At 33.1% G+C, this 20,636-nt stretch overlaps 1 long non-coding RNA gene across 1 annotated transcript; it reads left to right on the top strand.

Annotated features, from left to right (window-relative positions):
- The first annotated feature begins 15,167 nt into the window (after positions 1-15,167).
- Positions 15,168-19,886, top strand: LOC126888879 (uncharacterized). Its single transcript, XR_007699693.1, has 3 exons — positions 15,168-15,226; positions 15,360-15,498; positions 16,724-19,886. It is a non-coding gene; the product is annotated as an uncharacterized LOC126888879 (long non-coding RNA).
- Positions 19,887-20,636: the final 750 nt, after the last annotated feature.

Raw genomic sequence — 20,636 nt, 5'->3', positions numbered from 1 at the left:
GGCTGTTCAACAAGTCAAAGATGTCTGACAAATAAGCCAATATTACTTGGGTACAATGTTTTTTGAAGGTCATGTTTAGCTCATTTTGCTTTTGACGTTCCAAGGTGATTACTTCATCTCAAAGGTCAAATAGTCTTGCCAACATGTTTCCTTTTGAGAGCCATCGTACTTCTGTATGAAGTAGCAGTGTTTTGTAATCACTTTCTAAATCTTCACAAAGAGTTTTAAACATTTGAGTATTCAACGCACTGTTTTTTATGTAGGTACTTCACTACTTTTATGCACAACTTTAAGACAGTCATAAGTTCATTTGGAAGGGTTTTTGCTGCCAAGACTTGTCGATGTATAAAACAATCTAACCCAGTCACATCAGCATTTTTCTCTATTACTAATTGCAAATAGCCTGAGCAAAAACCAAGCATTGAAGGTGCGCCAACTGTACATAAACTGATCATTTTTTGCCAAGAGAGTTCATGTTTGTCAAAAAACTCTCACACTGCTTTCATAACATTAATAGCTTTTGTCATTGTCTCCAGTCTCCAACTCTGTAGAAAAGAGTAGCTCGTCTTTCATTCTTTCCTTTTGAATATACCGAACATAAACAATTAATTGATAACATTGTGCTATGTCAGTACTCTCGTCTAGCTGAATAGCAAAAAACGGCGATTATTTTACTGCATCAATTACTTGGTTTTGTATGTCTTCGGTCATGTGTTGTCAAAAAAAAGTATTTGAGATAACTTTTGCTTACTCTGCATTACCAGATACAGTTTAACAAGCGGTTAATTTTGAATTTTAGAAAAATAACTAAATTTATTTTAATGTTCAACTTGTCTCGCCCCCCCCCCCCCATTTTAGTAGTATTTTGTATTTTGACAACGAAACCCGATTTGGGCTTCGAAACGTTAATAAAATCATTTTTTTGGTAAAATTGTGGCTAATTTCCCATTAAAAGTAATTGATTGAATACTTTGGATAGTTTATGAAAAATGAAAAAAAATAATTTTAAATATTGCAAAATTTATTTGCAAAAACATGTCGATTTTTGCTTATAAACGATTAGAATAACTTTTTAAAGATTACACGTAGAAAAATTATCTTTTCATATTGACTGAATATAGACTGAATATTTTGACAAATTTAGAAAGAAAAAAAATTGTCCTAGGACAATTAGAGATGAAGTTGGTCCCCCCTTTTTGTTAATTCACAGCAGCTTTGTTTATAACTATTAAGAAATAAGTCACAGCAGTATAAAAAATTAGCCACATTTGAAAGAACATATTTATGTCAAAGTTTTAACGTACCTACCAAATATAAAAAATATTTCCTTTCAAGGAAAGTTTCTGACTCTCAAATATCTTTAAACTGCTTCACTTTTTGATAATAGACGAAAAAAGCGAAAATCTACCGTTTTTTATCCTCATTTGTTTATAACTACAGTCGGAAAAATAAAAGAATACCCATGAACGAACATATAAAACACCCTGTATTTTCCTGTCACAGTGTCACAAAGAAAATTGCCCAGCTCAAGTACATGTAATAATAATTATTACATGTACTTGCGCTGGCCAATTTTTTGTATGACACGGTGACAGGAAAATACAGCGTGTTTTATATGTTCGTTCATGGGTATTCTTTCATTTTTCCTACTGTATGTATATCATCAAAATCGGCTGCAGGAAACATATAGGGTATTATTGTAGATGTCCATACTACTCAAAAAATTTGTTTTCGGCCTGGAGGGGGTTGTGTCATCAACAGGATATTTTTTTTCCTTATTTCTCTAAACTAAAAGGCCAGGACTCAGAAAATCGTGGCTGAACTTCTATCCAATGTCTCTCGGTCTAGGTGGTGACACTGAAAATTACACGGTATCGTCGTATTTCACGTTCATTTACTGGGCTAATAATCAAATTATAGTAAATGACCGAATGACAAAAGTAATTTACAAAATCAATAAAATCCTATAAATAAAAATTTGATCTGGCAGGATTCTGTTTCGAAAAAGGTCTTTCGCACGCCTTTGAGGTCATGTTACAAGTATAATGAAACATCAAAAAGCTATTCGAAGTGTCTGCCAAATTTACGCTCGTACTTGCGTGAAAAGATTCGAAAAAATAACAAAAAAAAGAGAGAAAAAGGACCGGTTGATGCACTTTTATAAATATATCAGCGACTGTATGCTTGTAGTGTTCCGTGCTACGCCTGCCGTTTTGTTTTGCAAATGTTTTGATACTTCGTTAAAGTCGTTACCAACACTTTATGATGGATGTGATTTTTTAGCGAGATAATATCTTTTAGCAAGGTTCTGAAACTGATTTCTTTTGGCATGTCTAATTTAAGTACTTATTATGTTTATATGGGATTAAGCCACAATAATTATTGGTATAATAAAAATAACATTTGTTTAAATAACTAATATTTGAGGTTTCCATTTTCACTCTGGAATTCTGGAAACTTTTTTTATGTATTTCTGTTTCGGTAGGTAATGTATTTCTACTTCTTTTCAAACTAGTGGCGGATCTGCGGGGAGGGAAAAGGAGAAATTTCCCCCCCTAACTAGATCAAAAATTAAAGTAAAAAATTGTTGAAACCTAAAAATATATGTTCTGACATGAAACTTCAACCACAAACAGACAAATTCAACGCAATAAACACGCTAGTTAGGAAAATTAAGGGAATTTAAAACATAATATAAGTTATTATTTATGTCTCGTATGTAGTTTTGGTTTATCCTTTTTGTCTTTTGGTTGGCGTTTCATTGGCAGTGCCAAATTAACCATTAAGCAAAGTAGGCAGCAAAATGAAAAAATAATAATTAGAATTAAATAAAAACTATAAATCATATTATGTTGAAAAATTCATAAGTAGCCATACTGGAGAGAATCTTTCTTCTGCTGTTTTAACCTTTTTAAACGACTGTGACTTTGATGTAAACGACCTGAGGGGACAATCATACGACAATGCAGCAAGTATGTCAGGCACATATAATGGTCTCCACATTTATCTAAGATTAACAGACGGCACTTAGACTATCTAAATGCCGCTTAATTTAGTAAGTTGCGTTGGAGCAAAGTCGTATTGTGGGTTTGTTCAGTCCGTGTTCAACTTTTTTTCAGCCTCTACCCACCATTGGGAATTTATGATCAAATACTTAAATGAAACGTAAGCGATCCCATTCGCCACGATCTAGTCCTTAAAAAAATTAGGAGTTATAGATGGAGTGCAAAGACAGATGCAACAAGAGCTTTGTTTAAAGGTTACAACGCCTAAATCCGCTCTTCATACTCTTGCTGAAGACACTAATCAGAGTGCTGAAACAGTTCATATGGCTAAGTTTTTATTGAAAGAAATTTCAAAAAAGAGAAATATTCCTAATGAATTAGTCTTAGGCAACAATTTAACAATTTTAGGACGCATCAACGCTGTCAGTAGATCATTACAGAGAGAAGATACTGAATGTCAAACTGCGGTTCAGCTTCTAAATTCACTTTTGGAGTTCTTAAAATCCCAAAGGGATAATTTTGCTTACTACGAGCAGAAGGCCTGCGATCTACAATACTTTGAATATTCCGACTAGGGTAAACGAAAACGAGCAAAAAAACTACATTTTGCTGATGCTAATTCCAATAAACCTTTTTTACAGGACAAGAAAAGTTATAGCTTGAAACGTATCTACCAATTTTGGATAAGCCAATTACTGATCTGAGTCGTCGTTTGAGAGCGTACGAGTCACTGAACTCAGAATTTGGTGTTTTGTGTGTTTTTCCAAAACTTAGTGATACTCAAAAAAAGAATTGTGCTTCTAAATTACATAAAAACTATCCTGCTAATATTGAACCTGAAATTGAAGATGTACTAGTGCAGTTCAAATATTTTATAGCCCAGCCTTCAGACTTGCAGGGAAAACAATAATTTATTCCTACTTTACAGTCATTTTGGGTTAATTATGAGAACAAACTCGAATCGACGTTTGCACCTCCGGTGCTTACTTATGGAGCTGAAACACTGACATTGACTAAAGCGTCAATAAGAAAATTACAATCAGCACAACGAAAATGAAAAGATCCATGCTTGGACTAACTTTGAAAGATAGAATACGAAATGATGAGTTACGGCTAAGAACTGGAGTGGAAGACATGATAAAACGCATTACGAAGTTGAAGTGGAAATGGTCAGGATATGGGAATGGTCAAGATTTTAGAGTGGCTGCCAGATGGACCGACGACATTAAAAGAATAGCGACACACTGCAGCTGCACAGAATAGAGAAGGGTGGAGACATCTTGAGGAGGCCTATGTCCGACAGTGGACAAATTTGGCTGTGTGATGATGATGATGATGATATGAATAAACAGTTTCTCGACTGTTTCTTTGTTTTATTTCTTCAAGCGAAACGTTTCACAAAATGAAACAAGAATTTAAGTTTTAATTAGGTCTACAAAATGTCCACAAATATATCTAAAGGAACACCGCTCGTTGATGGAGGGTAATCCTTGGTTTGGGAGGAAGAAGGCGGAGGTTTCTTAAGGGCCTCATAGCTTAGGTTGCCTAGTTGCCTCACGATTCTTAATCCGGGACTGTTCATTGGAAGTTCCCACCCCCTAATGCAAATTTCCGCTCCCAAGATCCGCCACTGTTTCAAACAATGAAAAATTTCGTCTCTGTCTTATGACCTATAGCAATTTGTGGTTGAAAAACTTGTGTTGAAAATTATTTTATTCACCTGGGGCCCTGGGGGTATCAAATTCTGGCTCTTTTTGTGTGATCTTTTGTAATAATTTGTTTGTGTAATCGGTATCCTAGATGTGATCGTTGAAAATTTAATTTTTGTTTTCACCCGTCTCATCTCTTTCTGTCTGTCTTTAAACGTTGTAAACACAACTTCTCCATCATTAGATCAGCTAGAATGACAAATAATAAGGTGACGAATGAAAGCTTATAACCCAAGGATGGTACTAGAGGTCAAAATTTGACCTCGGAATTCTCGTTTTAAAATTGCAACTGGAAGTACTATTTTAATATCGCTGAAATAGTACAAGCGATATATTACTCGACGAGAATAAATATATACTGTCGGATTCTCTATTACTTTCGGTTAAAAAGGTGTAATCGGGAGTGCCACATTATAGTCGCTGAAATAGTACACAGTGGCGGCTCGTGGCCTTGGAGATAGGGTCGGCAAGGTTTTTTTGTCTCCTCATATAGGTATACCATCAAACTAAAAGGCATCAAAACTAACAAAAATTAATTCATCATAGGAGATTTTGTTGTTTTTTGCTTTTTTTTATTTGATGTACTTGACATTCTCTCTTGTTTCATGGTGTTTTGACAATACGTGTTGATTCTTTTGAGACAAGGTAAATCCCGTTTTTTTTTAGGCAGAAATTGGTGGTAATAAGAAAATTGATAAACAGTTTGTTGTAATGAATTGCAGTACTTACTACATAGAATTATACATACATATTGTGCAACCTATCCCACTTTCTGAAAATATTTGGACCAGCATAATTTTTAAGTACCTAACTTGTAATAATAAATATCTTGGAAATTCTTTGGCGAAGGTAACTTTTAAATTTTAAATCTAAACTATATAGATACTAAAACTATAAGAGATAATCTGCTTAGATAAAACTAACCGAGATTTAAAATTTCATCGCGTCTGACAAACTGTTCGCTTTTTTTTCGAAACAAATTTGTTCTAAAGCAGTAATCCGTTTAGGTGAGCTAAACTGGCAAGAAAAGACGATATTCTTTATTTTTTTACACGTATCATGTAAAACTAAATTCATTATATGCGCATAATAGTGAGTAAATAAAGCTTGTGATGCAATAGTTTTAACTTTTGCCTGGAGACTATTCAATTCACCACTCATCACATCAACGCCATCATAAGATTGCCCCAGTTTGCCCTACCAATTTATTTTTGGTATCAAAAAATTTGAATCTGTTCTTTAAAACACCAAAAATATATTCTGCCTTATTGCTTTTACTCACATCTCTAAAACCTAAAAACCTCTCATAAATATTACCACGTAACGCGTATCGAACAACAATAATTGATAATTGTGAATGATATGATAATCAGAAGTTTCATCTACTTTCAGTGAAAAGCAAATGGTTTTCTAAATCTCAGATTCAACAAGGTTATTCAAAATGTAACTATTTGATTATATGTATTAGTTCATTCTGTATTACGAATACACTTCGAATCAGAAAGTAAATAGGTATTTCTAAAACAATTTTATTAATTCTCTATAATTACTTTGATTTTTAACAAATGCTTCGATCCATCATGTCCACTAAATGATAATTCCTGACAACTTAAAAAAATTACAATATCAATTAAACGGCGTAAAACGGCGTGATTATTTTTGACAATTTCTACCGATGCATGCTTCCAAATGAAACACCGACCGGTAGACCGAAATGTGCCGTACTTGCCGCTTAACCTGCCATGCCGTATCATCTGCTATTGCCCACGGAGAGAAGTAATGTTCGCTTGCTCATCGACTTGTTATTTCGTTGAGTTTTACGTGTAAATTGTCAAGCTACGGATGAGTTAGGGACGGCTAGCCGAAAAGTCAGATAAATGGCTCGGATCATTCATTTTTTGAGAAGTCTGTTATGCGCAGAGATCACTTAACGCTCGGATTGATCAAATTCTTTTAAAAACCATGAATAAAATTTAGTCTGTATTATCTGATAGATTTTTTTTTATTTCACAGATACAAATATTTAAAAAATCTATATCTATAAATGTGTGGGTCGGCACTGCCGACCCTGCCGACCCTGACCGGCCGTCACTGATAGTACATGTGGTATATCAATCATCACGTATTTAAAAGGTGAGTTCGATTATTTTTTTCCTTATTTCCAGTTTTGCTGTCATTTCCGGTTAAAAAATTATGAGCGGAAGTTTCGCAAAAATCGACGCAAAGTTACACGAAGACTTCAAATGTCGATTCGAGTTCTACTTCCGGTCATCATCATCAGCCTCTCGCAATCCACTGCTGGACATAGGCCTCCCCTGTTTGTCTCCAAAGTGTTCTATCTTGTGCTTTCTGCATCCAGTTTTTTGTTGTCTTTCTTAAGTCGTATTGCCATCGTGTTGGTGGTCTTCCTCTGCTACCTTTATCGGCTCTTGGTCTTCATTCAACTAGTTTGCGAGTCCATCTTCCGTCCTTCATTCTGGCAACGTGTCCAGCCCATTTCCACTTTAAGTTACAGCTTCTTTCAATGACGTCTATGACTTTGGTCTTAGCTCGTAGATCTTCGTTTCTAATCCTGTCTCGCAGAGTGGCCCCTATCATTGATCGCTCCATTTTTCTCTGCGCTACTCTTAGTTTTTGTGCGTTTTTCTTTGTGAGCGATAATGTTTCTGCACCATAGGTCATCACCGGTAGGACGCATTGGTCGAAAACTTTTTTCTTCATGTTATGTAGTTGGAATGTCACTCTTAAAAATGTTCCTAAGAGCTCCGTATGCTACCCATACTTGTATTATTCTTCTGGATACTTCGGTTGTTTGATTGTCCTTACCTATCTTAATTTCGTTACCCAGATATATATATTTGTCTACCAGTTCTATTTGTTCATTTTGTATTTCAAGGTGTTTACTTGGTACTAAGTTCGTCATATATTTTGTTTTTGTTATATTCATTTTTATGCCTATTTTATGACATGCTGTACTAAGTTCTTCCAACATTTTCTTTATTTGTCCCAAATCGTCTGCAATCAGGACTATATCGTCTGCGTAGCTTAGGTGGTGTAGCATCTCGCCGTCCACATTTATTCCTTTATCACCCCATTCGAGGGTTTTGATCGCTTTTTCTAGAGCCGATATGAAAAATTTAGGTGACAACGTATCCCCTTGACGGATACCTCTTTGGATTTTTATTTGGTTGCTGTTAGCGTGTAGTTGTATCGAGCTTATTATTAGCCTCGAATATCGGCTATCAATGCGGCTCTCGTTTAGTGCTTCTATAATACTGTCGATTTCTACTGAGTCAAATGCTTTGTGGAAATCTACGAATGCTAAAACTAAGAGCTTGTTATATTCTATGGATTTTTCGATGAGTTTTTTTATTGTTTGGAGGTGATCGTTGGTTCCAAAGTTTGCTCTGAATCCAGCTTGTTCTCTACTTTGATATAGGTCTAATTTCTTGTCTAATCTTGTGGTGATTACTGCCGTGAAAAGTTTATAAAGATGGTTTAACAGACTGATTGGTCGGTAATTTTCAAGATCAGTTTTTTCTCCTTTTTTTGTGCAGAAGAATTGTTTTGGCTCTCTTTGGATTTCTTTGTCAAACATAGATTAGAGAGATGTTTAATTTTTCTCATGACAGGTTCACCGCCATTCTTAACAGCCTAGATCACTATTCCATCGTCTCCTGGTGATTTATTGGATTTCATTTTATTCATCGCTTGTCTAATTTCACTGAGAGTTATTTCTGGCATGAGTTCAGAGTCTTGATTTAATATTGTTTTGCTTATTGCATCTATTAGCTGTGTTTATTTCATCCGTCTGCTTTTATAAAGTTCTCCATAGAAGTTTTGTACTATTGTTAAAAGCTCTTCTTTGTTTGTTGTTATTTCGCCCTTTTTGTTTTTTAATTTAATAATCTGACTTTTTCCATTATTTAGTTTTTTTCGCAGACTTTTTAGGCCTTTATTATTTTCTATGGTTTGTTCGATTTTTAGTGTATTAAACTTTCTTAAGTCTTTTCTTATTGCTTTCTTGACTTCTCTGTTTATCTCTTTCTTTTGCTCTCCATTTGGATCATTTCTTTCTGTAATAAGATTTCTTTGTTTCAGTAAATTCCTGGTGTCAGTACTAAGTTTTTCTTCGTTCTTATTTCTTCAGTGTTTTCTCATGCTTTCTCCAATGGCTTGCGTAAAACGTTGGTTTAGTGCATCTATGTTTTCGTTGAGAGTTATGTTTGTGTTGTTTCTCAGTTTGGTTTCGATGTCGTTGTGATATTCTTTAATGTCTCTAGGTTGGCTCCATATTGGTATTGGTTTTGTATTTACTAATTTGGGTCACTACTTCCGGTCACGTTTGCTGAAAAACAAGGACATACGAAGTCCAATTGCTTGTTTTTATAAATTTAACGCCTTAAAAAATAATTCTAATAACAATAAATAAATAAAATAGGGTGGAAAATAAAATTAGGCCAAAAACCATAATTTTAAACGGATTATGGGGTAGACGCTTTAATTTTGAGCTTTACCACTTTTATAGTGAGTCTAGTATTGGTAGATCTATCAAAATAAACGGGCTGCGGTGGCTAGGCCACTTAGAGAGCATGAATGGGGTGGAGCCGTCGAAACACATTTATAGCCAGAGACCGGATGGAGTGAGAAGAAGATGCAGGCCCAGAGCACGATTTAAGGACCAGATGGAAGACGACTTGTAAGTGTAAGGAGTGCGAAACTGGAAAACTAAGGCGAATAATAAGAAGGAATGGAAGCTCATTCTGGAACAGGCCAAGTCCCACCATGGTTTTAGAGCCAATGATGATAAATAAATGATAAAACGAACTATCGAGGAAACCGACAAAGAATAAAGCAGGAAGTAATATCTTTTAATTAGCTGAATTCTTGCAGTTTACTCTTCTGTGGATCTGAATCAATTCGAGAATATCAAAAGCGTCTTTTTGTAAATAATGTTGCTTTTAATTCCGAATTTTACACACCGCATAATATGTCGTATGTCTATGCCCTTTTATCTTAAGTTTGGTCTGTAACTTTGGTCACTTTTGAACTGCAAATCCCAAATAAATTTTTTTTGCATCAAGAGAAATCTACGTATCGACTGTCAAGACCCTCGAAATTTACCTCAAGTGATATTGCACAGATAAACCGAGAGGCAGTCGGGCAGACCACGACATTATTTCAAGGAAGACCGGTCAGTTTCCGCACTATAGTAATCTACTAATAGTAATGGGTCCAATCAAATTAAACAACATCTTATCAGAAGAATTTCCAGGTAACAGAAGGGTTACGACAAGGATGCTGCCTCTCTCCAGTACTATTCAAAATATATTTAAATGAAGCACAAAAACACTGGAGAAGATCTTGTTCAGGTATGGGGATCTAACTTGACGACAATACAACATTGTATACTTTACATTTTGTGGGCGACCAAGTCGTAGTGGCAGCAGATAAGGAAGACTTAGAATTCATGACGAGACGGATATCTTAAACATGAGTCCTTTCTGTAAATATAAACAAAATACAATACTTATGTTTCGGGAATGAAACAGATCTATTGGTCAACGAACATGAAAGAATCAAGAATTTTAAGGAATATATCTGTATATTTGAGAAAACGAAAGATCGTGAAAGGAAAACGGGTGATTGGATGCATGAACCCGATACCAAAGAATACTCCATCCAAGTTGGATGGAGTATTCTTTGCCGATACTATGGTCAAAAGAACTATCAAATCAAAGAAACAAGGAAAAGCGCATCTCTAAGTCCATCTTTAAAACTATAGCGCTCTATTGATGCGAAACACGTTAACCTACTAAATCCCTGGAATGACGCCTACTTGCATTGGAAATGGACTTCTGGAGAAGATCAGCTAGAAAATCAAGGCTTGAAAGAATACCAAATGACCAAATCAGACATATCATGGGAGTCCAGTCAACTATCCTAGATAATCATCTAGAAAGAATGGACAACGCCAGGCTGCCAAAACTAATTTTAAATTGGATGGCAAGGGAAAAAAGGAAGAGAGGAAGGCCGAAACTATCCTAGCTAGGCTGCATTTAGAAGGCAATGTCGGAAAGGAACCTTCACTCTGGCGAAAGGAATGAACCATAAAGTTGCCATAAAAGATGATAGGGCCTAACCGGGCCACTTTCTGAAATTTTTAGCTCCATAGGTGGTCACGTGACCCACCTAGAGCCTAATTAGGCTTTTTATGTTTTTATTTTTTATCTCAGCCTCATGGATAGCTAGCGAAAAACTTAAAAAAAAGTTGTAGGTTTCAAAAAGTTCTGTCCGAAATTTTTTTTTAATTTTTGGCAAGAAATTTAAATTTTAGGACGATTTTAAAATTATTAATAAGTACCTATAAAAAATAACTAAGACATTCGTTCCCACGAAAAAAAATTTAAAACGTGTATTTTTGCACAATGTATCACCGTGAATTTTTCAGATTTTTAAAATTGGTGAAACGTACTTTTACAAATAAAAAACCGCGTTTTTGTCGCTTTTTTTTTTCACTTTTGATACAATTTTATACAGGGTGTTTAAAAAAGGTAACATCGTCACTAGGATAGGTAAAAAACTGAAAAATAATTGGGGTTTGCTTAAAAAAATTTTTTGTAATTCCATCCATTTTCAAGATACAGGTAGTTGAAGAAGACAAAATTTTACACATTTATTACGATTTTGCCGAAACTACTGGCAACATTGTAATAAAATTTGACAAGTTTTAAGAGGTATTTATTGCGCATTTTTTTACATACAATTAAGAATTTTATATTCATCATTGGCGCGCATACGGGTAATGGTCTGAATTTTTAGAGAAAAAAAAGATAGTACGCCACTGACACATTTCAAATTAGCAATTATTTTTGAATTCTTCGTTCCATTTGTGACAAAAAATCTATTTTCCCTTTTTTTCATACGACGCGTCGTTTTCATGCAAAAAATAAAATATATTAATACATACTTCCAAAGTATTGGTATTATTAAGTTTTTATAATAATATGGATGTACGAGTATAATGTAGAATGTAGATGAATAGAAACTTAACATATGGACGGGATTCTGCAGAAAGGATCCAAACCACACTTTGTTAGAACTGAGATATTTGCCAAAAACTTTACGATAAAATTTAAAATTCTCTATTAAAAATAATCATTAAAATCGTCAATATATGCATTAGAGCATTAGAGCAATATATGCACACATACTGCTTGATTTAAGAAAACAGTTGTTTTAAACAAAAAATCCACTTTTGTGGCTTGGTCCCTTCTGCAAAACAACTTAAGTGAATTCAAAGTTAACAAACATTTATTTTCCATTACTGAGTTACATAATCAGGCGTATAATATAAAAAAATGTTAATATGAAATTATTGGGATTTATTAATTTGTTCGATTTAAAAATCTGGAAGTCCCGTGAATTCAAGAAAATAGTTGTTTTAAAAAAAAATCCAAATTTGTGGCTTGGTTCCCTTCTGTAAAACAACTTAAGTGAATTTGCATAAAGGAACCAACTCACATGGATCTTTTCTGCAGAACGCTGTCATGTTGCAACGATAATTTTGGTTGATTTTTTTCGCTCGTAGAGGACGGAATATATCAATATGTGGCTTGGTTCTTTACTGCACAAGTATCTACGGGGTATTTTACAACCTATGAGACTGTTAAAAGGAAAAATACATATTTGTGGTTTGGTTTCTTTCTGCAGAATCCCGTCCATATAACAGTAGTTCGAATACTTTGTAAGGGTTAAGATGTTTTATTTCTTGCATAAAAATGGTGCGTCGTATGAAAAAATGGGAAGTTAGATTTTTTGTCACAAATGGAACGAGGAATTCAAAATGATTGTTAATTTGAAATATGTCAGTGGCGTACTATCTTTTTTCTTTAAAAATTCAGACCAGTACCCGTATGCGCGCCAATGATGAATATAAAATTCTTAATTGTATGTCAAAAAATGCATAATAACTTCCTCTTAAAACCTGCCAAATTTTATTACAATGTTGCCAGTAGTTTCGGCCAAATCGTAAAAATGTGTAAAATTGTGTTTTCTTCAACGCCCTGTATCTTGAAACTGGATGGCATTACAAATTTTTTTTTTAAATCAAACCCCAATTGTTTTTTAGCTTTTTATCTATCCTAGTGATGGTGTTACCTTTTTTTTTAAGACCATGTATAAAATAATTGTATAAAAAAGCGGAAAAAAAAAACAAAAAAATGCGGTTTTTTATTTTTAAAAGTACTTTTCACCTATTTTAAAAATCCGAAAAAATTGATGGTACCTAAAACATTATGCAAAAATACATGTTATAAAGTTTTTTCGTGAAAACGAATGTCTTGGTTATTTTTTATACTCATTTAAAATTTTAAAATCGTCCTAAAATTTAAATTTCCAGCCAAAAATTAAAAAAAAAATTTCGGGCAGAACATTTTGAAACTTACAACTTTTTTTTAAGTTTTTCGCTATCTCTCGATGCGGCTGAGATAATAAATAAAAACATAAAAAGCCTAATTAGGCTCTAGGTGGGTCACGTGACCTCCTAGGGGGCTAAAAATTTCAGAAAGTGAGTTTCTCTATATGTATATGCTAAAAGGTGACCTATATGGAATTCGAATCACATTGGGGGCATTTTTCATCATCTTACCTTTTGTCAAAATTAAAAGAAAGCAGTAGTTTGTATTATTTTATTAATTAATTTCAGACATCCTAAAACTGATCAAGTTGATTAAAATATCCGCCACAATGTTATTGAACCTAGACGAAAACAAACATTCAGTTTAAAGTGTATCAAGCTTACGGCAATATTCTTTCAAACCGTGGGCGTGGGGTTGAAGGTCTGCACATTACAGGCCATTACTCACAAGCATTGCATCCACTTGCACATAGTAAACAATAGAAATAGCACATTCAGACATGTATATAGAACATATTTTTGAATGCAAGCAGCTTATTTTCATAACTCGTAAATATTCCGTCGAATTTCATGGTGGAAATAGTGTAATTCAAATACAAAAACAGTACAAATTCCAGGAGTAAATATATTCACGACGGTTTGCATTCAGTTAAAAATTGCTCCGTTTTAGTGGTAGTTTTCGTTCTTACTGCAAATGAAGTGTATTAAATAAAATGTATAAGATTAAAGTGCAGGATACTGAGTTAAGACAAGCATTAACTAAGCCCAATAAATAGGTTGACCTAAAAAATATATAGATAATAAAGGACATAGATGACAAAGATCTGCGAATAATTCTTAATCTATATTGGAATCAGAAAGGTAACATCAAAATAGAAAATGAGACATCACAAGCAACAGAAATACGTAGAGGAGTAGGACAGAGATGCATTTTAACTACTGCTATTTAATGTGTATAATAAAAGCATCTGCCAGAAAGCCCTGTTTTCCAAGCAAACGAAGGAATCGTAACCAATGGGGAGGTTTTAAATAATATTTGATACGCGGACGACACTGTACTAGTTGCAAGAACAGTAGAAGAATTACAATGATTACTTACGAACATAAATATTGCTTGAAACAATTATATCATAAATCACCATCATCATCATAAGTGGGGTTACAGCTCTTCTATGAGCTAAAGCCTTCTTCAGAACAATCCTCCATTCGCCCCTGTCTCTAGCAACTCTTCTCCATGATTTACTTATGTCATAAATATCAATATAAAAAAAAATAAGTATACATATGGTCTTCAGTAAAAATAAGATACAACCAGCATATAAACGGTATTCAAATTGAAAAAGTGTCAAGTTACAAATACTTGGGAACTTTAGTAAACGAAACTGAAGACCTAAAGCAGGGGTCGGCAAGTAATTTTATGTGGAGTCCGGATACTAGAAGAAAATTTGAACAAGGTCCAGAAAAAAAACTAATGATAACAATTATTATTGACAACATATTTATTATTTCAATACTGATGGATTCGACCGTTACTTGATGGAAGTTCATTTTATCTCACAATAAAACACTGAAAAACGTTTGTTTTCTATACTTCCACAAAATTTATTACAACTATGTTATTACTACAGCTGTTTCGGTAAAATATATCACTTGATAAAGGCACTTTGCCGAAACAGCTGTAGTAATAACATAGTTGTAATAAATTTTGTGGAAGTATAGAAAACAAACGTTTTTCAGTGTTTTATTGTGAGATTTCAATACTGGTTTGCGATTGTTTCAACAAAACAAAACAGGCGCGAGCTCACCGCATGGAAGTACGAAAACTGCGGGCGGTCCGCAGTTCAACCTTTCGCGGTCCGCATTCGGACCGCGGTCCGCCTGTTGCCGACCGTTGACCTAAACAATGAAACAATAAGAAGTATCGAAAATTCTTCTGCAACAGAGATTTAAGCATCCCTCTACGATTAAGAATTCTAAGAGGCTACTTATGTAACACCCTATTATACTCTGTAGAGGCCTGTACTCTCATAGAGAAATAACAACAAGAGAGAAGTCAAAAGATAGGCAATAACTGGAACACTCTTTCTGCGCAGGTAAGTAGCACATAGGGGCGCTGCTGTTTCTGAAACTAAAATTTACCCATGGTACAATAAAGTATTTTGATTGTACCGTGCAGAAAATTTACATTTTTGACAATTGACATTGACTTTGTGTTTTTGTTTTTAGGACGCCATTTTGTGCGTTAGAATTTGCAATTTCCCGGCCCGGCATAGATAGATAATTTGGCGGTTTGTACTGAATACTACTAAACATATTTTCTATTTTCATTACTGGATAGTGCTGGAATTGCTGAAATTGAATATCGGTAGGTGAAAATACAATTTTTTATATATATAATCGCCTTTTTCTCTATCGTAACATCGTAACACATAATATCTTCCTTCAAGCCTCTTTCTCTATATGTGTTTCCAATTTCCCTATGAATTTCTTCTATCCAGCTTTTCTTAGGTAATCTGTCGTCTTCCGTACGTTGTAGTGGCTTAAAACATCTTAGTTGCTTTGTTTTTATATTGTTAATTATTGTGTGCTTACATCCATTATCTCCAATATTCTTGTATTTCTGATTTTATGTATTCTTGATATACGAGCAGATCTTCTCCAGAAGTCCATTTCACTTTTCCTGAGCATCTTTTCGGATTTTTCTTTTAGTGATCAAAATTCGCTGCTATATGTTACAATGCTGTGATAGATGTTATGTTTATTTTCTTTGGAGATACTTTTGGTCCCATAGGATTGTGTATAATAATGTCATAGCTTTCCCTCCTTGTGTGCACTTTTCTTGGCTATTCTTGTCTGTTCCATCTTGTGTAATTTTAAGACCCAAGTATTTATATTCCTGACAGTGATTAGTAGTTATTTCATTTTCCAAGGATAGATCCTGCTGTATACCTCCAACACACATATATTCCGTTTTGTTGGTATTCATTTCCAAACCCCAGTGCAGGTACTCTTCTAAGATTTAGTGTGTCATATAATATTCAATATCATAATAAATATTTTTACTTTAATCCACAGAGACATAAGGTAAAAAAAGTACTTTGTTGGTAGGTAGGTATATGACAAATATTTTGTGTTTTATGGACCTCGATAACTAAAATCTCTGTTTCCTGCAGTGGGTTCGGTGGACTTTTTAAATTAATAAATATGTCCAAAAATGTACCCTTTAAATGGTGGCCAATAAATTTTAATAATTATTGTAAATAATTAACATATAACCAAATTTTTAAATTACATTCATGTGGTGTCTACACACATCAAAATCAAAATTGCTTTCTTTTATGAGTTAATTTCTCAAAAACTATGATGTGATTAATTACTGCATTCTACTAAAAGTAATGTTAATTCAGTATTTTTCAGTAATTAAATATTATTTTTTTCTTAGTTGCAAAATGCTATTTGTGTATTCTTAGAAATACTTTTATAAATTTAATAAGAAAATCACTTTACATTTTGAGTTAGTTCAACTCCCTAACCTCGATATCCACTCTCTATATGCATTGTATTAAAATTGCCTTCTGTTTTATTTTCAGGAACTTGGAATTACAGAGAAGTGATATAGACTAATCATCATCATCATCATCAGCCCCTCTCGATCCACTGCTGGACATAGGCCTCCCATGTTTGTAGACAAGTAGAAGAGACAAGTAGACTAATAGAATAGAATAACAGGTATAGTGTAGGTACATGTAAGTAGGTAGGTTAATACCTTGGCTACCGTGTGAGATGCCAGCATTTGACACAAAATATCGACTGTAATATCGTGTGAGACGCTGGCTTCCATTGTTATTAAATGATTTAAAATGCTCTAAAGCGAGAGTTTTTAGTTTCTCATATTGGTTTCAAAATAAGGATAAAATGGTACAAAATTACATCTTATTAGTTTAAGTGATCGCTAACCAAGGTGTTAAACGTTAATAAAGGTATGGTAGTTATATTGTATGTAGGTACAGTTGAGTCCATGGTTCTCATTAATACCTGGAGAGATAAAACACATACTTGTCACTTAGCACCATTGTGTTCCACGCATGACACTAACGACAAACCAGCTACTGCCTGTTATTAAGTAAACACACATGTTATTTTTATGAACATTTTAGACTCAGTACATCGAAAAAATAGAGGTACAAAAAGACGCTTGGGGACGTTTTCAGATTTAAGTACAATTTGCAACATTTCTGGTTTGTTTATTGTTTGTTTTTCACAACTAATTTTATTTTGGCATTAATTTACATACAAAGTTCACCTCATTCACACAGATTGTCATAACCACTTTCTGCCAATGTACTCAACTGTAAAATTAGTTTATCATTTTATAGTGTAAATACAAATAAAAAACTAGTATTGTAACAAAAGTCAGTGTTTTGTAAGTAGGTAGGTTAAAAATATCAATAAAGGTTCTGTTTAGTTACAATTTATAGTGGTTATATTGTATGTAGGTAATATTATTTTATCATTTTGCAATGTCAAATTCTAAATCCCAACCCGGTAAATATGTTCACGAATGTTTAGCGTCCTATTGTAATAACAAGTATTTTCATCCTGTCACAGACCCAGAGTATACAAATAAAAAGTTTTTTAGATTTCCAGATAAAGATTTAAAAAGACGTCATGACTGGTTTGAAATTATTGGTATTGAATTTACTGAAACTAGGTGTTATTTATGTGAAGATCATTTTGAGGAAACACAATTTACAAGCAGCTTAAAAACAAAACTTTTAAATAATGCAGTGCCCTCCAAAATAATTCACATATCCAATGTTCATGATCAACTTTTGCCTATACCTGCACATTCTTCTGATGAAATCTCTGTTTCAAATGTACACATTTTTAGTAACAAAGAAATAGTTCCTCCAAAATTATCCTCCATTAATAACCCAGTCAATAATAAACAGTTCGATTAAACGTAACTTACCTTAGTACAAATGTGCTCTTAAAAAAAGTTACAGCCCTTTGAAATTACAAAATGAAAATCGATTTTTTCCAATATATCGAAAACTATTAGAGATTTTTTATTGAAAATGGACACGTATCATTCTTATAGCAGGAATATCTTAAAACAAAATTATAGTAAAATTTGTCCACCCCATTAAAATTTTATGGGGGTTTTGTTCCCTTAAACCCCCCTAAACTTTTTTGTACGTTCCAATTAATTCATTATTGTTATGCTATTAGTTAAACACAACGTTTCTAAAACTTTTTTGCCTCCCAGTATTTTTTTGATAAGCCAGTTTTTATCGAGATACGGCTTCTTTTTTAATATATTTACATAAAAATTTTATGGAGGTTTTGTTCCTTTAAACCCCCCAAATGTTTGTGTACGTTCCAATTAAACTATTATTGTGGTACCGTTAGTTAAACAAACTGTTTTTAAAACTTTTTTGCCTCTTAGTCCTTTTTTGATAAGTCACCTTTTATCGAGATGTGGCTTCTTTTTCAAAATATACCTAAAAATGTAAATTATAAATAAATTTTCAGATTATTAACAGGTCTCTATAATCGTACTTACCATATACAAAATATGTAGTGGATTCCAAAAATATTCAAAATATCTCGATAAACACTGGCTTACCGAAAAATTACTAAGACGCAAAAAAGTTTTAAAAACATTGTGTTTAAGTAATGGTGCCACAATAATAATTAAATTGGAACGTACACAAAAGTTTGGGGAGGTTTAAGGGAACAAAACCCCCATAAAATTTTGAGGGGCTGCACAAATTTCACTTTAATTTTTTTTTAAGATTTTGCTGCCACAAGAATGCCACATGTCTATTTTAAATAAAAAATCTTCAAGAGTTTTCGATATATAAAAAAAAATCGATTCTCATTTTGTAACTTCAAAGGGCTATAACTTTTTTTGTGTGCACTATTGTATTTAGGTTAGTGAGGTTCAATCAACCTATTTTTGGCCCCAAAATCTGTGGTATAATTTATGACCAATCTTTTCGGGACACCCTGTATAGTATATCTATAATATATCACTGATATATTATATTATAATATAAGTTTCAAGCTTTGTATGCATTCCTTGCTACATGTACGACAAACTTTTCCTCTGTGACCATAATTGTATTTAAATAAACCAAACTTGTATTGAGAGACAATAACGTAAAAGTGACATCTTTGAGAACTAAGCGTTCGAAAACATAGCAACTCTGAAAGATTTCACAGAGGAAAAGTTTGTCGGACATGTCGCAAGGAATGCAAACACAAAGTTTAAAACTTATATGTATCACTGAAATTTTAGGTCCTTGTACTGGGGACTATATAGTGTAAAGTTAAACAATTTTTAATGGCAAACATTTTGATTTCTCTTATAAACATTTATTTAAATTGCAGGTTTGTTCGATTTGTTTATCACCTAAAAGTATTTTACTTATTTATTGTAAGTTGATATTTTAAAGGTTTGTATTTTAGCTTTAGTAAAGTTCTCAGTGTATTATATAATATTTTCCTTTAGAGATTTTTAGGCTACTAATCAAATATGTATCTGCATTTTGTAAACTATAAGATAAATAAAGAATAAAGAAGAGCGGGGATATGCATGCATTTTGTGTTGATCTGTGTTTTACATCATTATTTCAAAACAATTTTACTGCATAGATTTCCCTATTTTGTTTTATCAGCACTCCATACATGCATGCGGTAAGTGGGGGGTCCCCGTGAGGATTAATAAAAATAAAATGTATGAAGTTGTTTTGTCAGTGTTTATATATTTTATCCTGTTTTTCTAAAAAGTTCTGAGGGAACTACAACAGTTAGTTGATATTTTAAAGGCTTTTATTTTAGCTTTAGTAAAATTCTGTTTGTATTGTATAATTTTTTTTCTTAAGATTTTTTTAGGCTACTAGTCAAATTTGTAATATGTATCTGCATTTTGTAAAAGATAAGATAATTAAAGAATAAAGAGCGGGGACATGCATGCATTTTGTGTTGATCTGTGTTTTACATCATTATTTCAAAACAATTTTACTGCATAGATTTTCTTATTTTGTTTTATCAGCACTCCATACATGCATGCGGTAAGTGGGGGGTCCCCGTGAGGATTAATAAAAATAAAATATATGTAGTTTTTTTCCCAGTGTTTATATTATTTTCTATTTTTCTGAAAGTTCTGAAAAAAAATATTTTTCTTTAGATATTTTTAGGCTACTAATCAAACTAGTAATATCTGCATTTTGTAAAATATAAGATGAATAAAGAGGTCGCTGTGAAGATTAATAAAAATAAAATGTGTAGTTTTTTTCCCAGTGTTTATTCCCATGTTTTACGAAGACCTATTTACAAAACCAACATAACTGTATTTTTAATATTTTTTGTGTAAAAATATAATTTCTATGAAAAAATTTAAAATTTTAATATTATTTATGACATTATAAATAAGATAATGTGTAAATAATATTACAATTTCCAAATTATTTCATAGAAATTAGGTTTTTACACTAA

Source organism: Diabrotica virgifera, chromosome 7 (genome assembly GCF_917563875.1).
Source record: "Diabrotica virgifera virgifera chromosome 7, PGI_DIABVI_V3a".
Lineage (NCBI taxonomy): Eukaryota > Metazoa > Arthropoda > Insecta > Coleoptera > Chrysomelidae > Diabrotica > Diabrotica virgifera.
This window is presented reverse-complemented; position numbering and strand designations above follow the sequence as displayed.